This window comes from Myotis yumanensis, unplaced genomic scaffold, assembly GCF_028538775.1.
Source record: "Myotis yumanensis isolate MYYU_CA2020_CCGP unplaced genomic scaffold, mMyoYum1.0.hap1 SCAF_3, whole genome shotgun sequence".
Classification (NCBI taxonomy): domain Eukaryota; kingdom Metazoa; phylum Chordata; class Mammalia; order Chiroptera; family Vespertilionidae; genus Myotis; species Myotis yumanensis.
Window position 1 is genome coordinate 69,696,714 of NW_027223754.1, and position 20,128 is coordinate 69,716,841.

The window sequence follows — 20,128 nt, forward strand, 5'->3', positions numbered from 1 at the left end:
ATATCCCTGTGTTAGACCAGCAACAAGCTTAACAGTTTTGCAGAGTCTGCCATAGCACAAAAGAAGAGGGTGATTGGCTCCTATTCTCACTAAAGTCTGCCCAACCATGATTATTTTTAAACCTCTTTCTATATTTGGTTACCTAGCCACTGGTAAGTGACAACTCTGTGAGATTAGAAGCAAGAAATAGAGAATTGGAAGAAAAAGGTATTCATAAGGAGAGGGTAATTAGAGAAAGCACTGAAAAAAAACAAAAACACTGTGTTGTTAATTCTTGATTTGGAATATGTTTTCCAAATGCATATATTTCTACATCTACCCAAATGAGGAATTTTAAACAAATATATACATATAAGAGCAGATATACATATATATCCTATATAATAAAACCCTAATATGCAAATCGACTGAATGGTGAATGACTGGCAGAACAACTGGTCACCATGACACACACTGACCACCTGCGTTGAGTGTCTGCTAGGCCGCCAGCCAATGTGGGTGCCAGCGGGGGCCCCTAAATGCCCCACTCGCCAATCACCCCACAGATCATCCCTAATCACTGGCCAGGCATAGGCACCCTACCCTATATATTGGGAACAGTCTCTTAGATTTAAAAATTAAAACGTGGCATGGCTACTCTAACACTGAAAAAACAGGATGATGCAGCGATGACATGCATGGACTCTGGCTTGCACATTTTGTGGTTAGCCCTGATTCTGACACTTATAACTGTGTGACAAAGTCAATTACTTAACTTCTCTCTGCTTCAGTTTTTCCACCCATAAGATGGGAAAATGGTACTACTGCCTCAGAAGGATCATGTTACGTACTACTTTTTATAATCAAGGCAAAAAATGTAGCTGCCCATACAACAGCAAGATGCCTTTCACCTGTATGAAAAGTATGGTCACTGGTGCATGCAGCATCCTGGATTGTGAGAGGGATGTCTGATTGCCAGGTTAGACCTGATCCACAGCCAAAATTTCATGCACCGGGCCTCTAATATATGTATATATATATATATATATATATATCTGATAAAATATACAATTGATCCTCATTAGTCACCTTTGTATTTGTCTAGTGGCTGAAATTTGTTATCTCAAATTAATAGTTGTGTTTCATGGTCATTCATAGACATGTGCAGAGGAGCAAAAATTTTGAGTTGCCCAATGGGCATATTCCTAGCTAAGGTCTAAAGAGTCAATGAATGCAGCATCTCTCAAACAGAAATGACCAGAAGATGGAGACAGTGGATGGCAGAGTAAGAAACTCAGTAGGGACAGCTGCATAGGGTTTGATCCTCATTTTCTCCTTTGTAAGATAAAGAAAATGAAAGACACCAAATTTGAGTTGTTTTGGGGGGATATAATATTATAATTAATGTGGGACAAAAAGTGGAGTGGGATATAAAATATTTGATTTTAATTATAAGAATAATAAAGTATTGCAAAATATATATACCTCTGATTTAAGACTATTAATAGTGAATAGAGTAGGTTAATGACCTGAGAAGACTTTCAAAAAAATTTAATCTGTTTTTCATTGACTGAAGAAAGAAAATATTTGCAGTGAGCACAGATTATCCTTTTAAGATGTTAGATGATGAAGGGGAAAAAAACACTAAAGTAAACATACCAGGGAAAGGAAGGATTTAGGGATGAATCAAATAAATTGAAAATCATATGAAAGATAGGAATTGGGGGACAGCTGGGAATTAAACATTCAGGAAGGTGACTCAAGACATAATGGGGGTGTTAAGAAAACTTACTTTTAAGTGCTTTCATATCTATGTTCATTATGAAGCAAACTATTGAAATGTGGGCAGTTAGGTTAGACAGAATGAGGATAAAGCATTTCACAGCAAGCAGCACATTTAAAGAAGATGGGGTTGGGATAAGTGATATAATTGGTGAGTAGTGCTAAAGTTCCCACAAGTTTTGAATGTGAATCAATGAATATGCTTTGGCACTAATCAGATCAGCTATGTAATTTTCTCCAACATGTCCCAAGAGCTTGCGGCAAGAGCAGCGAACACAGATGGTGAGATACACTATGTGAAAGGTTTTAACAAGGCATGTACAGTAGAAAGACCAGAAAGCTGAGGAAATTAAGGGTGTTTAAATTGAAGCCAAAAAGCTGGAAAGATAAGTAAAAATTAAAGAGGAAATACCAAGTTTCATAAGAGACTTCATCTGAGGAGAGAGTGATCAAATGATCAGCCATCTGATTTTAACTCTTTTGAGGTAGAAAAAGTCCAGTAAAAACAAAATTAGGCACTTTTTACCAAAATAAAGATTAGAGGAATTTTTTTTTTTTTTTAAAAGAAAAACTTATGTTGCCTGGTCAATCATATTATGTTAAGGCATCAGTAATTTGCAAGAATCAGGATTGAGAGTAAATTAGTAGATAGTTGTGCCTTCGGTAAATATAAAAAGAGACATTAAAACCAGTATGTTGGATATGGTGGTCCATTTATATTTCCCTTATTTTTTTTTCTAATTTTGCCTTTGTCTGTAGTTTTTTTTTTTTTTTTTTAATTTACCATGTTCATCAGGGAGGATAATGATAGTATGAAATACATTGTATAAATTACAAGTCTTAGAATGGTAAACCATGGTAATTTCTATATTCATTGATAAAATGCAGTGTTATGGAATTTGAACCCCAGTTTATGTTTGTGTGTTTTTTGTTTGTTTGTTTTCAGTAATCTTCCAGTATACTGTCTTATACAATAAATATTTTCAGTAAAATTTATATTTAATTATAGTCGACTTACTTCTCAGAGTTTGCTACTACTCATAGATCAATAACTTAGAAATGATGTTTTTTTATTCTATGCAGCTGTGACTATGGCCATGACCCTCTGTTCTGTTGTAATGTAAAGTTGTTATTTGTTGCCTCAATGGCTCCCTTTGTATCTGCACCCTGCTCTGCTTGTTTTGATCTTTTACCTAGTAATTGCCTAGTTTAGAGTATCTGTCCCCAGTAGGTGTTTTTAAGCTTGAAGCCTCATTACAACTTGCCCAATTTACTCCTTCCCTCCTTTTCATTTGGACTGAGTTATGTTAACATTACCTAATTAGAATGTTTCCCACATTCCATAACTATCTCCCCCATGCTCCTCAAAGGTACCTGAGGGTCCTTGCTCTGCTCTCTCCCTGCCCTACTTACAACAAAATAAAAATGATGCTACTTAAATAGAATCTACAGGTATTAAAAGAATGTAAGTGGAAAACTTCAAACAACTCTACTCTACGTTACTAAATGCAACAGCTTGCACAAAATGAACAAATTCCTTTAAAGACACAAATTAAAGCTTACTTCTAAAGAATTAAATAACCTGAACATCTTATATCTTTTAAGATACTGAATTTGCAACTAATGACTTTTACACACACACACACACACACACACACACACACACCCCTCCAGAATCAGATGGCTTAACTGTTGAATTATTCCTATCATTTAAGGAAGATGTAATATTAATTCAACAGAATGTCTTTGAGAATATGGAAGAGGAGGAAACTCTTACCAATTCATTTTATGAGGCGCAAATTACAATGATGCCAGAGCCAAGAAAAGAAAGCTTAAGAACACAACACTAACAAGTAGTTAACTGTATGAAATTAAAAAGGAATAAATTAATGAAAAAAATCTAAAAATAAAAAAATCTAGCCAAGCAAATATATGGATATTTACTTTTAATATTAAAAAATAATAAATAATATCCCAGTGGATTAATATTGGAATGGAAATTTGATTAAATGTTAGAAGATTAATATTTATAGAACAAAGGAGAAAAACTATATTATATAGAGCAAAAAATTAACTAAAAGTTATCTTTTATGATAAAAACTATCAGTAGAATTACACATCCTCATTGTGCCATTATACTTAATGGTGAAATATTAAATGCATTCCACTACAATCAGGAACAAGGCAATAATGTTTACTCTCATCACTCACATTTTATATCCTATGAAGATAATAGCTAGGTCGAAAAGGCAAGAAATAAAAAATAAAAGGCAAAAAATAGGAATGATAGAAATGAAATTGCCTATTTCCTCAGCTTTCTTGAATCTCTGCATATAAACACACAAAGATAATACAAAAAGCTTATAGCACTAAGAGATCCATTTAGTAAAGTTGTAAGATGTAATGCCAGTGTATACAAAAACAATCATAATGATCTATAATAGCAATAAAATTTTGAAAATAGAATTTTCAAATACTTCATTTTATAATAGTGTTAAAACATAAACAGGCATAGTACAAATTTTAAGAGTTTATTTGAGCAAAACTCATTTGGAATCTGGCAGAGTCAAACAGAGTATTGTTAAGAGAGCTCCATCAACAAAAGCTAGGGTTAAGACTTTTACATAGAAGAGGCAGAAGCAAAGCAAGAAAATTATTTCATTGTCTATGGCTTAAGCAGTTGTCTTATTGGGAAAGCCTAGATGGCTGTTTGTGATTGGTTATCCTTTCATTTCAATTTCTTAACAGGGAGTCATTTCAGGCTTAAGTTTTGGCTTGCTGATGGAGGCTACTAAGGCATAAAAGCCACTTCAATTTAATGGACTCCTTATCTAATTAGACTAATGATAGTACCAAAAACTTAAAATATTTATGTATAAGACATAAAAGATAGACAACATTCTGAAATCTTAAACACTGATTAGAAAAGTCACAGATGACCTAAATAAATAGGGAGATATCATATATTCATGAATTGGAATATGTCCTATTATTAACATGTCAATTCTCTACAAACTGATTTATAGTTTCAAAACAATTGTAATCAAAATCCCAGAGGGAAGGTAGGAGAGGGCGGGGGTAAGGGGGAGAGATCAACCAAAGGACTTGTATGCATGCATATAAGCCTAAACAATGGACACAGACACCAGGAGGTGAGGGCATAAGTGGGGGAGTGGGGAGGGGGGAGCCATGGGAGGATAAGGATATATATGTAACACCTTAATCAATAAAGAAAAAAAAAAAAAAAAAAAATATATATATATATATATATATATATATATATATATATATTAAAGGGTGGGTCAAACCTGAAAAAAAAAATCCCAGTGTCATTTTTTTTGTATAAATTGATAAGCTGACCCTAAAATTCTTATGAGAAGGAAGCAGAATGAGGATAGTCAAAAAGACTAAGAACAAGTTTGGAAAACTCAAACTTCATGCTTTCAAGGCTAAATATAATATTTCTCAAAACAAGACTTTCAATATATTTTTTGTTTATTTATTTATTTTTTAATATTTATTGTTGAAAGTATTACTGATGTCCCCTTTGCCCCCATTGACCCCTTATAGCTTGCCCCCACCCCAGGCCTTCACCATCCTATTGTCTGTGTCCATGGGCTCTGCAGACAATAAATATATGCATACAAGTTCTTTGGTTGGTCTCTTCCCACGCACTCACCTTCCCCCACTTTCCCTCAGAGATTTGACAGTCTGTTCCATGCTTCTATATATCTGGATATATTTTGTTCATCTGTGTGTTTTTAAATAAAGGATAGATATATAGATCAATGGAACAGAAATAGGAAGTCTCAAAGTAGCCCCATTCAATATGGTCAATTAATACTGAAATAAAAAGGTTGTTCAATGGAGAACAGAGAACAGATAGCCTTTTTAACTGTTGCAATTATCACTGATTTTTGCATATGAAAAAATTAACTTTGATTAATACTTCATATAGCATATGTCAATTAACTTGAATTGAATCAGAAACCCAAGTCCCAGAACTAAAACTACAAACATTTAGAAAAATCATATCATAAAATTTCTACAGCCCTGGACTATAAAAATATTTCTTATATATAATAATCAAAACACAACTTTTTATATATTGGTCCTTATCAAAATTAACAACTGTGCTCTTTTAAAAGTTATGTTAAGAGGATTAAAATACAATCCAGGGACTGAGAGAAAATATTTGCAAATTGCATTTGATAAAAGGCTTCTTTTAACAAAATATAAAGTATTCTCAAAACTTCTTAATAAAATAAACAATGATTTTAATAAAAGCACAAAGTGTTTATTACCTAACCAAATATAGATGGAGAGTAAATATATAGATAAAATAATTATTACTTTTTAGGAAAATGCAAATTAGAATTGCAATGATGTACTGTTACAGAGATAGAATGGCTAAAAATTCTGACAATACCAAATGCTGACAGGAGACAATACAACAGGAAATCACTAGCAAAAGTGCTAGTGATAACACAAAATAGGATAGCCATTTTGGAAAAAAAGTTTTTCAATATAATGAAGATAAACACACACTGACCATATAAGCCAGAGAACCAACACCCAAGTATTTGTCTAAGTGAAATGAAAAATATATATTTTTACAAAAACCAATAAATAAATGCTTATAGAGACTGTATGTTTACTTTCTAAAAACTGAAGAAAACTCTTAACAAAGAAAAGGATGCACATACTATGTTAAATCCATACAATGGTATATGATTCAGAAATAAAAAAGTAAAAAGCTACTAACAGTTGGCACAATGAAGATAAATTACAACTATGTTATTATAAATGAAAGAAAATCAGACTAAAAGGCTACATAATTTTGGTTAGGATATTCTTGGGAAGGTTAAACTAGAGAAACAGAAAACAGATCAATTGTTTTCAGCAGCTAGATTTGGGAGAGAAAGTGACAACAAAAGGACATGGGGGATTTCTGATGCAATTTAAACTATATTAATTTTGGTGGTAATCACATGACTGTATATGTTTATGAAAACTTATAGCACTGTGCTCTAAAAAAGGTAAATTTTGCTAATATAAATTATATTTGACTTAAAAATTATTAAAGTTAATTGATGAAAAGATCAATGAATAATACTCAAATTTCTGCTTTTAGAGCAGAGATATATTTAATTTATAAATAATAGGTTTAATGACCAAACTCTGTTGAATTTATTAGAAAGTAAATAAGAAGAACTCCTGTTTCAGCCCCAAGTAGAAAAGAAACCTCATGTAGCATTAAATTATTAGTACATTTGAGATGGACAGGGTAAATGAATTAGCAAAAGAAGAGTTATATTTTACAACAGAGCATGTGATTTGTATACAAGAGATTCCATATTGCTCCAGTTCAAAGTATGGGTCACAGAATTGTAAGAGAAACCTTTGGAATTAGACAAGAACAAGGCATGTATTCATTATTACTTCAAGAGTTATTGTAATGTATCCTGTGAAAAATGGATCACCATCAAAAGAATGGAATTATAGGATTAAATATTCTTTTAAAAATAATTCTTTCTTTTTATTCTTCCCTTCCTCCTTTCTTTCTTTGTTTAGCATATCTATATCAATACTGACTATGCTTTAAGAATATACATATAGTAACCAACAATATAGAAAAAGCCCTTTTGGTAATGGGATTGAATTGCTGAGCAGAAGACAAACAATATGTTAGTTAATGAATAATATAATGCAATGTGACCTAATATTATATAATACAGCATAATATAATGTCATATAATTTCAGGAAACGATACATATAAAATAATAAGGGAATAGACAGGTTTTTAAAATTAGGTAGTAATTAATGACCCCTTGAACTTTGATATATGAAAAAACAACGGTAAAAGAAAAATTAAAAATATTAATGCTATAGGAAGAACATTTTTTAAATTCTCACCCAAGGATATTTTTTCCATTGATTCTTAGAGAGAGAGTGAAAAGGAGGGAGGAGAGAAGGAAGACAGAGGGAGAGAAAGAGAGAGAGAGAGAGAGAGAGAGAGAGAGAGAGAGAGAGAGAAGAAAGGAAGAAAGAAAGAAAGAAAGGAAGAAAGAAAGAAAGAAAGAAAGAAAGAAAGAAAGAAAGAAAGAAAGAAAGAAAGAAAGAAAGAGAGAAAGAAAGAAAAAGAAAGAAAGAAATCCATCACTATGAGAGAGACACATGGCCTGGTTGTCTCCTGCACATGCTCTGACTAGGGCCAGGGATGGAACCTGCAACTGAGGTATGTGCCTTTAAACGGGAATCAAACCCACAACCCTTCATTCTGAGGGCAAGTGCTCTAACCACTTAGCCAAACCAGCCAGGGCTGTGAAGAAGGAGTTAGATAGAAAGTAAATTCCAGTGGTACGAAAGCCAAATTGAATTTGACCTGTTAGAGGGACAGGAAGAATAATAGATTAAAATGTGGTGAGGAAATAGTGATAAGAAGTGAGTGTAAAGAGTTATTTGAGGGCCATATTAGAATTTTACAGCTATGATAGACAGATTTTTATGATGGCCTCCAAGATTTCCATTTGTTGGTGTATGTATCCTGTATAATCCCTCCTCTTATGTGTGGGCAGTATCTCTAAATACAATGAATCACATCCCCGTAATTATATTACATTATATGAAAAAAGTGAAGGAATTTTTTGAAGGTATAATTAAAGCTCCTTATTAGTTTTCTTAAAATTCATCAAAAGAAAGATTATCTTTGGTAGACTTCACTTTATCAGCCATGCCTTTTACAAGGTGGTCTAGAGGAATGCAACTTGAAGCAAAAGAACCCTTTCCCGCTGGCATTAAAGAAATAAGCCACTATGAGTTCTACAGTTATGAGAAAATGAATTTGCCAATAGTCACATGAGTTTCAAAATGTACCTTTAGCCTTGAAGAAGAACACTATTCTTGGTGACCCCCTGATTCAGCTTATGAAAAAGAAAGTCAGTGGAGAATGGTGCTAAATTGTCTGGACTCCTGAGTCACAGTCTGTGAATCGATGTGGTAGTAAACTGCTAAATACATATTAATTTGTTATGTAACAATAGAAAACTAATCCCATGTCTTTGATGAAATGTCACTGCAGGGGTCTAAGCAGGAGTGGTGCTGTGAGAACTGCTCTGATTCTGTAAGACATGTAAAGGATAGATCCAGTAAAATTTGCTAATGGTTTGGATGAGAGAAATAAGAAATGAGGGAACCCAAGTTGACTCCTAAGAAAATGCTGTTATCTTCACCATAATGAGGAAGGCTGGGGTAAATGGAAAAGGACCTGAATAGACACTTTCCCAAAGAGCATATACAGGTGGCCAATAGACATAATGCTCAAGGTCACTAATCACCAGACATATGTAAATTAAAACCACAATAAGGTGTCACCTCACACCTGTTAGAATGGCTGCTATCAATAAATCAACAAAAAAACAATTACTGGTGAGAATGTGAAGCCAAGGGAACCCTAGTACACTGCTTGTGGGAATACAGACCAGTGCAGCCACTTTGGAAAACTAGAGTCTCCTCAAAAAATTGAAAATGGAACCGCCTTTTAATCCACTGGTCCCACTTCTGGGAATATATCCTAAGAATCCAGAAACACCAATCAGAAAGAACAAATAAACACTTATGTTCATAGCAGCATTATTTACAATAGCCAAGATCTGGGAACAGCCCAAGTGCCCATCAGCAGATGAGTGGATAAAAAATGGTGTGGGATATTTAAAAAATGGAATACTATGAAGCTATAAAAAATAAGGAACTCTTTCCAACAGCATAGATAGATCTATAGAGTATTATGCCAAGCTATACAAGGCAGTCAGAGAAAGATAAATACCATATTATCTCACTAACATGTGAAATCCAATGAACAAAATAAACTGATGAAAAAAATAGAACAAGAAGCATGGACACATGGAACAGACTGACAAATGTCAGACAGGAGGGGGGGTGGGAAGGACTGGATAAAGAAGGTTATAAGATTAGCTAAAGATCATATATGCATAGCTGATGGACACAGACTATGTGTCCCCCTCATGGGAGGGGGAGGTGAGGGCTGGGTGGAGGTAGGCAAAGGGGCGGGGAAATGGGGAACATCTGTAATAATGTTAGCAATGAAAAATTTAAATAAAAAAATGGTGTTCGGTTGAGTTGAGGACTGAACGATTTGGTTTTATACATATTACATTTGATATGCCATTTAGACATCATGCCAAATAGATATCGAATAGACATTTGCAAATAATATTCTGGCACTTTGGGAGAAGGAGTTAAACATTAAAATGTGATATTTCAGTAAATCAGAGATATTTAAAAATCCGAGAGGGGATAAGATTACCTAAAATGTTAGAGAACACTGACAGGAGTTTAAGATCAGTGTTTAATATGAGAACATTTGTAAAGAAGCAAGGGAAGGCAAGTCAGTGATAAAACTTGTGAAGGAGAAACCGGTGAGGTAGAGGATACCATGAGTGTGTAGTCTACCTGAAGTGACATGAAGAATGTATTTAAAGGAGATAGAGATAATAAACCACATCAAATGCTTGCAAGAAGTTAAATAAAATGAAAATAATGAACACATCATTGCAACTGGCAAGACGGAATTCATTGGAATATAGTGGTAGAGAGATATTTGTTTCTGATAATGTATGTGTTCTGGGTGAGAAATTTGAGTTAATCATCTTCGAGTGGGAGGTGAGTTGACATTTGGGAGAAAGGAGAAACTATTACCTTGGAAAGTAGGAGAGTGAATTGACTAGGAAGCAGTGAATTATCTAAGATTGTCAGCCAGTGTTATGTGCAGCTGTTTCATTTTATAGACAGAACAAGAAGAGACGAATGAAAAGTTTTGCGTTTTCTTTCAGGCCATTGTGATTTGGGAAAAGAAACCAGACAGTTGAAGCATTTTGCATTGGAGGAATTTTATTCATAGGCCATGGATATTAGCAGTTTCTTTTGTTATATTCTAACTAGAGGCCTGGTGCATGAAAATTCATGCGCTGGAGGGGAGGGTCCCTCAGCCCGGCCTGCCCCCTCTCACAGTCTGGGAGTCCTCAGGGGTGGGAGGCGATCCGGCGGTCAGGGGGAGGTGACTCCCCATCACACATCTGCTGCTGCCACTGCTGGCAGCGCAAGCTTCAGCCAGCACTGGTTACCTGAGCCTTGGGTGGCCCTGGGTGGCTGGGGGGCTGAGCAGACTTGGGGACTCTGGAGGCAGGCTCACCAGTGACTGAGGAGACTGGGTGCTGCCATATTTGAGGGCGTGGCAGTCAATTAGCATATTCCCTCCTTATTGGCTGTGGGTGCCTCTATCTTTGAGGGCAGGGAAGTCAATTAGCATATTCCCTCCTTATTGGCTGTGGGTGCCTCCATCTTTTTGACAGTGTGAGGGTCAATTAGCATATTCCCTCTTTATTAAATAGGATGTTTTCTTCAATGCGGAGTGAAAAGTAATGGTATAATACTCCGCCTGGTCACTGACTGCTTGCTCACATACTCTGACCCAAGGAAGAAACTATGGGGCATTCAGGTGAAAAGGAAATGCTTGCTATGCCCTTTACTTTTCCTCTCCCTTTTTCTTGGGAGCTGACAATCCTAAAAAAAAAAGCACATGTCCTTAATTAAATAGTATTTTACTTAATCAGTTAACTATTATTGGATATTAACATTTTCAGCATTTTACTAGTATAAAAATGTTACAACAGACATCATTATGGTCAAAGCTTTGGTCCTTTTCTGATTTCTTCTTTAGAATAGATTTCTACAAATAAAATTACTGGGTTCAATAATGTTTACATTCAGATACAAGATATACATTATCAAATTATTCCTCATTAGTAAAGTGTAAGAGTAGCCATTTCAGTGTTCTATCACTGGTACTGGGACTAGATAATTTAAATAGTTTTTAAATCAAATATTAAAAAAACTTTAAAATTATGTCATTTATTGATTACTTTTCTTTCTTTTTAATTGATTAAGGTATTACATATGTGTCCTTATCCCCCCATTGCCCCCCCACTCCTTCACTCATGCTGTCACCTCCCCACCCCCCCCCACCCCCTCCCGGTGTCAGTGTCCATTGGTTAGGCTTATATACATGCATACAAGTCCTTTGGTTGATCTCTCCCCCTTACCTCCACCCTCCTCTACCTTCCTTCTGAGGTTTGACGGTCTGATCGATGATTCCCTGTCTCTGCATCTGTTTTTGTTCATCAGTTTATGTTGTTCATTATATTCCACAAATGAGTGAGATCATGTGATAGTTAACTGATTAATTAAAATACTAGTTAATTAAGATTTGGTAACATGGCTTATGTTTTACTTCAAATGAAATTTCAGGTTGTATGGAGCCTTAAAATGTAACATGATGAATGGGGGGGTGTGCTAATTCACAAGAAAATGTGAATGATATTTTATTGGGAGATATCTTCAGGTTTTCTTTTATATAATCTTCAGTAATTTTCCTATTTAATAAAAAGTATTCTTGCCCTAACCGGTTTGGCTCAGTGGATAGAGCGTCGGCCTGCGGACTCAAGGGTCCCAGGTTCAAGTCTGGTCAAGGGCATGTACCTTGGTTGCAGGCACATCCCCAGTAGGAAGTGTGCAGGAGGCAGCTGATCAATGTTTCTCTCCCATCAATGTTTCTAACTCTCTATCCCTCTCCCTTCCTCTCTGTAAAAAAAAAAAAAAAATCAATAAAATATATAAAAAAAGTATTCTTTAATAAAAAGTAAAAAAAAAAAAAAGTGCACATGTTCTTGATTGCATTTGGCTGTACCATGTACTACTTAAGGCTTAAGTTTTTCAGAACTACCAGTGTAAATTCATTTTCTGTCTAATTCTGAGGTTCAATATTTTTAATTCACTTGCCTACAAATGTGTCATTTTCTAATATTTATCAAGTAATGAACATCTTCATTTATTTTACTCTTTCTTATTCTAAGTTGATTCCAAACTTGGTTAAGAAAGACAGGTTACTTATAGGGTTCCTTTAAGTGACCAAGTGGGAAAAGAAAAGCACAGAGAGAGCAGGAAGAGGAAGATTGAGAATTCTTCCAATGATACAAAGATCTAGAGTACACAATAGAGACAGAGGTGTGGGGGCAGAGATATCAAGTGGTGGGTTAATAAATCTGGTTATGCTTAAGTCACTTTAATACTTTTAAATTCAACATGATTTGGCATTACAGCTTTTTAAAAAAGAAACATAGATCTGGTATAACAGCTTTCTTCAGAGTTGTATATTGGTATCAGTGAATGTTGACAACACACACAACTAAAAAACATGTGTGTGTTTGTACACTGTAACAAAATGGTAACAGATTGCAAAGCAAAACTCCCAAAGATACCTTGCATTTGTAATGCTTAAATTATAACAGGGTCATATGATAGACTTTTGATAGAGGTAACTAAAACTACAACTAGATAGAGACCATTTAGGTAGATTAATTGAATACAAAATATTGGAAATAAACATACTTATGCATTTTTGTCAAATATATTTGAACATATGCTTCAATTTCATTGGTATTCTGCTTTTTTATTTACTCTATTATTATTTTATTATGAATTATTTTGACAGTAGTGCTATGTTTTATGAATGTTTATGGTAGATGTTACAATTGATGGAGATTTGACCCATTGCAATTTATTCCTATAGCCTGTCTTTAACCCAACGATCATTGATTTAATTGATTTTAACACCTCCCTTTTATTTTTTTCAAACATGTGCTATTCAAATCTCATTGAATTTGTGAGGTTTATGAACTGAATAAAGACACCTAAGTGTCTGTGTTAAAAATATAAAAAAAACTCAATTCTATTTTAGAAATTTTAACTTGGTAAATTTTGCATATATAATTGATAACAAAAATGTCTAATTTTTTTTAGTAATTTGTTTTGTGATATATCTTCCAAAGTTTTCCTAAAATATCAGGGTTTCACACTATCTATTATATTTATTTATTAAAGATAATTACCTGCCAATAACAAATTGAACTCATCTGTATATTGCAGATAAAACTGTGATGTACTCATAATCCATTACTAATTTTACTTTATTTTGTGAAACATTTAAACTTTTATTCTTCTAGCTTTAAGTGACGTGCTCAAGAAAGAAACAATTCAATATATTTGAGAAAAAGAAAATATGAGCTTATTTTAAATTATACCTGAATAGAACTAACTAGCTTATATTGTACCAAGGTCACTTTGGAGGAGGGGGCGTTATGCCATAAGTATAGAAATGCTATTGAAAATTCATACCTGCATGAGCTAGGTATTGCACTTTATCACTTTACTGAAATCAAACCAAAATATTTTTCCCACTTTGATAAAAAATAATTTTATCCCAGTAGGGGAGTTACAGGATAAATCTGTTCAATGTGCCAAGAAGGGATTCATGACCTGGCTTCTATTAACGGAAATGGGGTGTCTTGCAGCTATATCTCCATACGTTGCACTGAGAAATACCTCTGTAAGTAAAGATTCAACCCAAGGGTTAGTTTTTACTGCAAGTTATAAACTTCAAGAAACTGGGTATGTAATGGAAGTGCTGACACAACCTTAAAGATCGCTGCTTAAACAGAGCAACTATAACACTCCAAGCCCTTTATTTCACAAAGTGTGAGTGTTTATGTTGCCACTGGATAAAAGAATTGATGTGGAAATTACTCATGCTTGGTGAATTGCATGGCAATAAAAGGAAGTGTTGCTAAATAAAGCTTTGGGTAAAGTGGAATATGGACTCAATTTTCCCTACAAAACCATTTTCACAAGTTTTATGTTTTACTATTTATGTTCAACAAATCCCGCACATTGTGTCATTTATCAGCTCTGCATTTCATTTGCAAACACTTCACTGATGAAATAATGTATGTAACAATAATGAGACAGTCACTTTGGGATTTCAGGAAGCAAGTACAATGACAGGAAAAAACAACTTTTTAGAAAAGATTATAAAGTCAGGTTTTCTGTTTAAAATCATTGAAGTCTTGAAAAGTGTTTTGAAAATTGTAGGTATTCATGAAAGAGTTCATGTTGTTATGGTAAATATCAGCTCATAATTTTTAGAAAAGCAGTTATATATTTCCAAAACAAATCCCATATGAGACATTACAAATTTACAACACAAAAATCTCACTTTTTGTTTTATTTCTTTAAAAATTTTACTGCTTTAAACAGAAATATAAAACTTGTTAATAAGACTTGTTTCCTAATTTATGAGTAAGCATAGTACACAGCTTTTCAAAGTAGTGTTTATAATATTGGCAATAAATTATTCCCTTTGTTTATATGATTATAACTGAGATACATTTGTGTAATCTGTGTATAGTGAAGCTACAGGATAGCAACAATAGTTATGACACATAGTACTTGCTCTCAAGGATATCAGTATAATGGAAGAGAAACATGAAACAAACATCCTCTGTAAGGAAATATTTGAGATAATAAAAAACACAGCAAAAAATACAAAACAATATTGTTGTTAGGATTAAAAGAGGTTAAAATGACAAAATATTCTTCATGATTATTGAATGATAAGTAATAAACCATTAGGTAGATAGAAAAAAATACATTTTGGGGTAAAAGAAGAGGAAGAATTAAATGAGAGAAAAACAGCACTCCATGAAGTACATACAACATGAAGGAGAAAGACATGTGGTCATTGGTAATAATTCAAGTATATGTCCATGTGATTGGTACAGGAGTAGGTTGCTGATTTATAATGAAGAGAGAGAAAAGTTAGAAGGATAAAACTGAGTTCTACTCCCAAAGCTTTTGAGATGTGTGAAGTAATTTTATGTTCTTCCCTAAATGAGATAAGAATTACAATAAAAAATGAAAGCAGGAAAAAAAAACAGATAGAGGCAATCAAATTTGTTTAAATAAGATCAGATCATTTAAGCACTAAGTAAAACAGTCTAAAAGGGGTTCAGGAGATAACATTCTCAGGACATGGTTTCAAAGTAGACACATAGAAGGTAGAATAGATATATTCTTTTAGAATGAATTATTTTATTTTTTAAATATATATATATATATATTTTTTTTTTTTTTTATTTCAGAGAGGCAGGGAAAGAGAGATAGAAACATTAATGATGAGAGAGAATCATTGATTGGCTACCCCTTGCACACCCCCTACTGGGAATTGAGCCCCCAACTAGGACATGTGTCCTTGACTGGAATCGAACTTGGGACACTTCAGTCTGCAGGCTGATGCTCTATCCACTGAGCCAAACTATCTAGGGCTCTTTATTGTTTAAAGTATTACATTTGTCCCTCTCCCCCCCCTCTCCTCCCCCCAGGAATCAATATTTTTAAATGAAGTGTTTTCTTATATATCTTAAAAATTACATTAAATCCTAAGTATCAGAATAATTATGGCCAAGACAAAGTTTTTAAATACAATAGATTTTGATTTGAATTCTGTTAAGATTCATTAATTTATGAGCTTGGTTTCCTCAACCAATTAATGGCTATATTATAGGAATGTTGCATTAATCAAAAGGAAAGCATATGTTGAGTACTTGGCTAATAAGTCATACTCAGTAAATGAACCTCTGTTTTTATTTAATGTAAACACCCACAATGTTAACTCCTTTTCCTTTATTTTTAAGCCCAGTAGGCCATGGAGCAATTGCCCTTTTGAAGTGCCTGCCCTAGATGTTGCATTGAGCTATGACAGATGGAAACTCAGTAGCAGTCATGCAGAACATTTGCCAAATAGGACACTCATCTGAAGAAGATGGCAGTAATAGAGTTCTTCACTGCAGGACCCTAAGACCTACTGCCATTCACCAATGATTGCAGAAATTGTCTGGTCATTCTGTATCTATATCAATACTGCTTGATAGTAGGCAATCAGTGCTAAAAATAGAGAAACTGACCCCTCTCTTCCTCTCCCTCTTTTTCTTTCTTCCCCTGTCTTTCACAAACTAAAGAACATTGAATGAGAAAATTAAAATTTAGCAGAGAAAATATTTCAGGTGTAATATAAGGTGGACTTTCTCAACTTCTTCAGAGATAAATATTAGAATGTTTAAATAATAATAGATTAGAAAAAACCTGTGACTTAATATTTAGAAAACAGACAACTATTCCTCCTCTATAGTTTAATCCACTAATATCCTCACCCTCCACTTTTCTTTTCTTTCTTGTCTTTCTTCTTCCTTCATCAATAAGGACTTGAGCATCCAAGGATTTTGGCATTCCTGGGAGTGGGGGATGGTTTGATTCTGAAACAAATCCATCAGCAGACACTGAGTGACAATTGTACTCTAATTGTTATTGTTTTATAGAGAAAATTTTTGAAGAAATAAGTTGCTTGCCCAAGGGCAAATGATTATTTTGTTCCTCTGGAACCTATGCTCTTAAAAGCACAATGTGCTATCTTCTTCAATATTGATTGAATAGATCCCAAAGACAGATTATCAACCAAGGCATAGTGCTTATTAATTAACTTGCCTTTGTGGTAAATAGTATGGTTTGGTCCAGAATTCACTTCAGTACAGACACACATTCTCTTAGTTGTAAGAAGTTATGGCTACTGAAGGCTTAAAATTGAGTTCCTTCTTGGAAATTGCCCTTGAATGATGAATGTTGTCTCACCAAAACTGATGCCCCCTTATCAGAAGTATTCTGCATCTGAAGGCCATTTCATATGATTGTTCAAGGATTTAGTCCTTTACCCCCATTCAGGACCACTCTGAAGGGTCATTCTAGATCTAGATAGCCCTACAAGATGGGCTGAAGATTCTGTTGCAGCTGGATCCCTATTCAACTTTCTCCTCTGTCCTGTCCTGTTACTCTCACTTCCTTAGAGTATTTCCTAAGTATACTTCCCAGGAAATATCTTGCATGCAAGTATCTAGCCACCAATCAATCCCATATAAGACAGCAAACTTAATTGATAAATATTGTTTGTGTTCAGATTACTCTGTCAACTGGCCATTCCCACATCTCTATGTCTATCATCAAGGCTCCCTATTCCCTGAGACACAAATTAGGCCAAATCATAACTGTACAATGGCCTCTAAGTGTTCAAGTAACAAAAAGAATCACAAATCTTTCATAATAAATCAAAAGCTAGAAATGATTGAAGTTTATTGAGGAAGGCATGTCAGAAACTGAGACAGGGAAAATGCTAGGCCTTTTATACCAGATAGTTACCATCCAAGTTTGTGAATTCAAGGGTAAAGTTCTTGGGGGAAATTAAATGTGATGCTCCAGGAAATATATGAATAATAAGAAAGTGAAATAGACATACTGCTGATATTGAGAAAGCGTTACTGCTCTGACCGATCCAACCAGCCACAACATTTCCTTAAGTCAGAGCCTAACCCAGAGCAAGGCTGTAACTCTCTTCAACATGAAGGGTAGAAGGTGAGGAATCTTCAGAAGAAAACTTTAAAACTAGCAGAGGTTGGATCATGAGGTTTAAAGAAAGATACATGCAAAAAAAAAATAAAACTAGACCACCAACTTATACCATACACAAAAATATTAGTAAACTCAAAATGGTAAAGGACTTAAATGTAAGATGGGAGACCATAAAAATCTTAGAGGAATCCATAGGCAGCAAAATCTCAGACATATGCCAAAGCAATATCTTCACCGATACAGCTCCTAGGGTAACGGAAACTAAAGAGAAAATAAACAAATGGGACTACATCAAAATACAAAGCTTCTGAACAGCAGAAGAAACCATCAATAAAACAAGAACATCCCCTGTATGGGAGAACATATTTGCCAATGTTATCTCCAATAAGCGTTTAATCTCCAACATTTACGAGGAACTCATACAACTTAACAAAAGGAAGATAAACAATCCAATCAAAAAATGGGCAACGGACCTAAATAGATACACTTTGGAAAGAGGACATATAGAGGGCCAAGAGACATATGAAAACATGCTCAAAGTGACTAATCATCCGAGAGATGCAAATCAAAATGACAACGTGGTACCATCTCACACCTGTCAGAATGGCTACCGTCAACAAATTAACAAAGGACAAGTGCTGGCGAGTATGCTGAGTAAAAGGAACTCTCATGCACTGTTGGTGGGAATGCAGACTGGTGCAGCCACTTACGGAGAACAGTATGGAGTTTCATCAAAAAACTAAAAATAGAACTCCCATTTGACCTAGTAATCACACCTCTAGGAATATATCCCAAGAAACTAGAAATACCAATCAGAAAGGATGTATTCACCCCTATGTCCATAGCAGCACAATTTACAATAGCTAAGATTTGGAAACAATCTAAGTGCCCATCAGCAGATGAGTGAATTTCAAAACTATGGTACATCTACACAATGGAATACTACACTGCTATAAAAAGGAAGGCACTCCTACCATTTGCAACAGCATGAATGGACTTGGAAAGCATGATGCTAAGTGAAATAAGTCAGTTGAAGAAAGATAAATATCACATGATCTCACTCAATTTTGGAATATAATGAAAAATATAAACTGATGCACAAAAACAGATCCAGAGACAGAGAAGCATCAATCAGACCCTCAAACCTCAGAAGGAAGGCAAGGAAGGGTGGGGGGGGAAGGGAGAGAGATCAATCAAAGGACTTGTAAGCATGTATATAAGCCTAACCAATGGACACAGACACCAGGCGGGTGAAGGCACGAGCAGGTGTTTGGGGGGGGAGGGGGGCAAAGGGAGTTAAGGACACATATGTAGTACCTTAATCAATAAAGAAAAATAAAAAGAAAGAAAGAAGCTGTCTCCATAACCTAAAAGTACAAAGTGAAGCAGCAAGTGCTGATGTAGAAGCTACATCAAATTATATAGAGGACTGGGCTAAGATAATTAAAAAGGTGGCTTATTAAGTATTTCTTTCTTGGACCACGTCCAGCATGGCTAGAGAGTAGACAGAAGTCCTGAGTAGGGGCGACGGGGGATTGAGAAAATGAAAGAGACAGACACAGAGACAGTAGAGAAAGCTGGGACCGAGTGGGACAGCTGGCCCTCTTATTATACTGCATGATTACAGGAAGTTTTATTAGAGTTTAAAACAAAGGAAATTATGAGAAATCATGGTTAAAGATCAAGCTATAATTTTTCATTCTTATAGCTTCTTTGTAATCGTCACTCCTGGCTAAGCCTCGATAATTGTGTCCATTCCTTGCCCCTGGCTGAACTTAGATAATGAAACCCACCCCCTGGCACCTGAGCTAAAGGTCAGGCTGACAATGTACCTGCCTCTGGCACAGTGAGTTTCCAGGACCTGGCTCTGCCAATGCCACTGGAATCAGCTGAAAATAATTAAAGAAATGCTCAATGTGTCTTCCCAGGCACTCTCTACAGTGGCTACACTAAACAGCATATTTTCAATATAGATAAGACCATCTTATGTTGAAATAA